The sequence below is a fragment of the Austrofundulus limnaeus genome, unplaced genomic scaffold, assembly GCF_001266775.1.
Source record: "Austrofundulus limnaeus strain Quisiro unplaced genomic scaffold, Austrofundulus_limnaeus-1.0 Scaffold164, whole genome shotgun sequence".
Taxonomy (NCBI): Eukaryota; Metazoa; Chordata; class Actinopteri; order Cyprinodontiformes; family Rivulidae; genus Austrofundulus; species Austrofundulus limnaeus.
In genome coordinates, this window is record NW_013952566.1 from 105,763 (window position 1) to 110,948 (window position 5,186).

Genomic DNA, 5,186 nt, shown 5'->3' on the forward strand with positions numbered 1-5,186 from the left:
CCCCCCCCCCTCCTCAGCAGGACTCTTCGGCTCAAATGCTCGGAGCGGAGATGAGGAGCAGGTCGCTGCTTGTTCAGKTCGTTTCTCTCTGTCCTTGTTGGAAACCAAAACAAAGTGCACAGGAAGCCTTGATGCCAGCCAGCCTCTGGGTTTAGTCTGGYGGAAGTCCTCAGACAGATAAGAGAGACAGAAAAAAGAGGAGAACATGAAACTGTGACGCTGCTTCTCTTTGTGCCGCGGTTCGGTTCTCTCTGAGGCTCTGAGGTAAGATCATCCGAGCTTTCTCAGCAGGAGTTTTATGTTTTTGCAGGCTGTTTGGTGCTGCTGCAACTGAAACYAATCTAACAAACTGAATTATTCATTCTCTCCACTAATCTGAAGCACAGTCAGCTCTTTCTCTTCACTTTCCTCTCCGTGTTTTGCGCTTTTTACGCACCGGCTGTCCTGACTGGGGTCACCATCRGGGCAGCTGTTGGGCTGATTTACAGCCGTCGGCGTTTCCCGGGTGGGCTGGGCTGGGGGGAGGTTGTGTTTGCTGAGTGATCAGCAGGCATTACTKCATGTTGGGGGGGTTGTGTGGTCCCCACATTCACTTGGTCCTCCGCGCGTAAAAACGTAACCATTCTGCGCCAACACTGATCCACTTCAACAATCACATATTTGTTTCCCTCTTATCTCATTCTGGTATTCATTTCTAACACTGAAGCTGCATTCGTCCTTGAAGGAAACATTGGAAGCCGGGGCCACGCCTCAATGTGGCTCCTAGGCCCCCCTGGAGCCCCCCCACACACCAGCAGGCTCCACAAAAAGTTTCAGCCTAATTTTTAATAAAAGACTGACAAGTTTTAAGAGCTTAAACAAAAAAGACTAGTTTTTTTTTAAAAAAAAATGTGTAAAAACCAAACAAGCAGATTAAGAAGAGTTTTTTGTTTGTTTTTCTGGTGCCCACTCTGCACGTGGGAGGTCTCACAGCTCACACCCAGGGGATCAGTGAGTGCTGAATGAAACGGGAGAGAAGAGGCTGAGTGGGATCGATATGATTGACCGCCTCCTGATCGGGTGACACAGGAACAGTTGGGTTTGACAGTCAGGCCGCAGAGAGGTGGGGCGTAAACCTGTGAGGAGCTGTGTGTTCTCTCAAACACATCTCTGAAATGAGGATTTAGTCGCTGCTTCACAAGTTGCCCAAGTCTGTGTGTTTGAGCCTGCAGAGGTCTGCACCCTCACAGCAGACCGGTGGGGGTCAGATCTGGGGTCAAGCTGCCATGGCAAATGGTTTGTGGGCCGGGTCTGGCAATGATGGTACTGTTTTTAAGATGGCGTGCCACCACTGGCCCGGTTATGGTTATGACCCATGCATGGACCACATCTGGGCCACCAAAGAGACGTCTTTTTTTATTTTTATTTTTTATTTTTTTTTTTATTTTTTTTCGGACCAGTGTTTTTTGGGCCCATACTCGGGCGGACAAGTTGTGCTATGTGGGTTAATATTTACACTCTGATCATGTTTCTTTCCATCACTGAACTGACACTCGTGTGAACGAACTTGAAATGAGACGAGAAATGACACACAAGAGATGTAACTCTATGTTTTCTGTGTGAGACTTTAAACAACAAACYGTTTTATTGTGTTTCTGCGTTTAGATCATTAGCAGCTCCACTCAAGCTGCAGAGCTCTAATTTTTTTTTCATTCCACCACTGGGAATATGAAAGCCTAAGTGGTTATTAGTTCCATTTTTAACCACAGAATGAGGAGAGTGCTCTACTTGATGTGGTCTCGTGACAAGACGCTGAATACATCCGTCTTTTAGGAAGTGCAATATCGTCAAATGAGCTCTGAATCCCATGAAAACACCAACGTGTTACTTGGTTGCTGGTCAGATCAAGATTAGAATCATGCCAAAAACGTACTTTTTTCTTACTTATTTAGTTGATGAATCGATTGACTTATCCCAGCATGAAATTTAAAGTTTGCAGTTTGCTTGTTATTGGTGGGGTGAATGCAAATATTTAAGCCTTTAATTTGTGCATCAAAGTCTTTTAAAACCAATGAAGTTGTTTGGTGAATTATTTTCTTTCTTGGAAAAAGAACATTTTAAATAAATAACAAAACAATTTTTTAAACTGTATTCTTCTGGTGTTCTCTCGTGAAAATATTTAGTGACATAGGCAGTCTTATTTAAAGTACCTTAAAGTAATAGTTGAGTGATMGCACAAGTATCTTACCATAACATTACTTACTTTGGTAAAAGTGAAAGTCATCTGTAATAATATTACTTGAGTAAAAATCTTTAAAAGTATCTGACATTTACTGTTCATAAGTATCAAAAGTAAATTTCTGAGATAAAATGTACTCAAGTATTTWGTAAAAGTGAGCAGCTAGAATTTCCCAAAAGGACGTTTATTGGAAGGTGAAGCAAAAAAATCCTTCTAAAGATCTATAATGATGATAATGTTATAATAAAATCTTAAAGGTGAGGAAGGTGTGATGAAAAAAAGTGGGGTTTTTTTAGTTTTACATCATGTTATAATGTCATTCCCTCATCAAAAACATACCCAGAGTGTTGCTTTGACTCATTCGTGTACAGTATGTTTGAGAAATCCTGAATCTCCTGTRGCCATGTGGAGCTACCAAAATGTTTGCTGGTACAAAGCTCCGCCTATTAGCACAAAGCTCCTCCCTCGAGCTCTGTCTGCAGCTGAGCTCCAGCTCCACAGAGCAGCCCTTGCCCGAAGCATTGTTGTGACGATGTGCTGAAGTGGAAGTGTTAGAAACGGTAGGAGGTTCTTAAAGAGACAGAGGCCTATTTCAAGGCGTTAAGATGTAGACTATGATGTAAATTCACATTTTAGATACATGCAGCATTTTCATAACAATTGATGGTAACATAGTTATTGATTTGATCGTGGTATAGAATTGAACTATGTGCTTGGAACACCCCCCGTTAATGTTGAACCCGTGTCATGGGCAGGTGTGATGGATCGCGTCCAAACCAATAAGGTGTTAGAATATTTATACTTTTCATCCAACCACAATTAAATTCATTCTATCCAAGAACAGTCTAGTTTTAAACTGTAAGCAGTAGAGAGAAAAAAAAGTCGGCTGAAAAATAATTACTCCAGTAATCTTTCCTAASCTCTGGTCAGAGGTCAGGCACAGTGAAAGGTTTGCAGTCCTTAGTGTCTTGAATGGAACAGTTCCATAAAATGCATCCAGAAAGATGAGCCCGTTTTTAGACGATTCATAAACMWCCAATCAACCARASTGCGTTCATCTGAAGCTGACATCACAGAACCAGAGGAGGCGTGCAGTGCAGTGTATGKACCTCATTAGGGATGTACAGAAGATGTCTCTCGTTCCAAATCCCATGGCTTGCCGGTCACACAGACCGCCTGCCAACACTACAGCGCACACTTGAACCTCGACACTGACAAACACTTACACGYAACCCCTATTCTAAATCTGTCATTTCCTCCCTCGGTGGCTCAGARGTGTAACAGCGACGTGTTGACTTCAACTTCTGCCTCGATCCTTACAGAAATCTCACCAAAATGAAAAGAAGGGACCTCAGGCTCAACTTGAAAAGGTTTAGTGAAAGGTGCCATTGTTCTCACAAAAGACATAAAAGAGTTGGATTGGTGGTAAAGGATGAGCTTCCAAACTGCTGCTTATTTTTCGATGTTCAATACCACCGATTTCCTTTCTGATTGGATGCTGAGTAAAACTTGGSTTGGTATTGGTGACACTAAGCTGATGCTGATACTTTGGAAAATACAGCTAAATCTAAAAAGAATCTAGCATATTTCAAATCATATCTCCAAAGAGATTTCAGGACAGAGTTATTTATTTTAACCTTGGAACTATATTAAGGTAACATCCTCATTTGCAACATATCCAAGCTACTACAGCAGAAAACATGGGATACAATCATACAATAAAACAGTGTTTAAACACTAAAYAAATTAAATAATAAAACCATTAAAATAAATTAGTGTTTAACTATCAGTAAACAAGCAATAAAACATGCAATAAAAATGAAAACTTGTTCATCCTCCACTTGTTGACCAAGTAAAGTTCTCAAAAGCCATTGGATAAWGACCCAACCTCATTTCCTCCAAATATGTATTGATAACTTTGTTCTCCTTCATATAAAGAACGTGAATACAGCAAGATAAATTTTATCATTAACAGCATTCATTTAGATTCAGGAAGTCTCTTTAGAGATTGATAKTCATAGAAAAGAGTAAATCAGCAGCTTTAGCACAAAACATTATATGGATTTGTTTGGAGGATGATACAATGTTTCCTGGTTTCAGAAGGTGTTTTTGCTTTGTAAAGCCCACTTCGGCCCGTCCCGGCTCAAGCCTGGCCTGGCCTTACTCTGCTTCGACTCCGGTTATGTTTGCATTGACCAGAGAGCCACCTCGATGTGGGCAGGACACGGTTTTGTTTAGTATTATTTGTGACAAAACAACATTGGACTACATCAAACCCGAAGGAAAAGTGCCAGATGTTGTACAGGACCACCCAGCAGTAGCATAACACAAAATAGGAGAGGGCAGGATGAAGGGTAAGCTAATGTTAGCTTGTTGTTGTTGGTARCTCACTACGCCAAACCTGGGTTTGAACCTCAACCAGACCAGGCCCTGCAGTCTGCCAAGATATGATTTTAATTTAGTTCCTAAGTCTGCAATTAATCTGATGGAATATCACATGCCCAACACAGATGATGGTGTTAGATGGGCCATGACCCATCCACTTCAGGCATGATGAAAATATGGATCAATATTTTTGTTTTGCCTTGATGTAACTGAGTCATTTGACAGATATATCAGGATCTGTGTTGTTACACCCCTAATTCCTAATGTTTAAAGAAAACTAAAAGTATACATTGCCATTTGGTTCTAGAGAAAAGACACACAGATTTGTTCAACTCTGAAACTCRGTGTAGACCAGGCATGGGCAATCTTGGACCTCGAGGCCCGCAGCCCTGCATGTTTTATTGTTTCTCTGCTCCAACACACCTGATATGAATGAATAGATGATTTTCAGGCTTCTGCAGTACAGAGGACCGAAACTGATATAACTAGAAATAAAAGCAGAATTATATGAACCACTAAATAATTACACCTAAAATGCACCAAGTAAATTTTAAAAAGGAGAACTTTATCTCCTGTTTTATAT

General features: G+C 41.0%; 1 protein-coding gene across 1 annotated transcript in view; it reads left to right on the plus strand.

Moving 5' to 3' along the window:
* Positions 1-30: 30 nt before the first annotated feature.
* Positions 31-5,186, plus strand: part of LOC106523711 (vang-like protein 2) — a gene marked incomplete at its 3' end in the record, with an annotated part of 16,331 nt that continues 11,175 nt past the window's right edge. The window contains 1 exon segment of the mRNA XM_014017236.1: positions 31-264.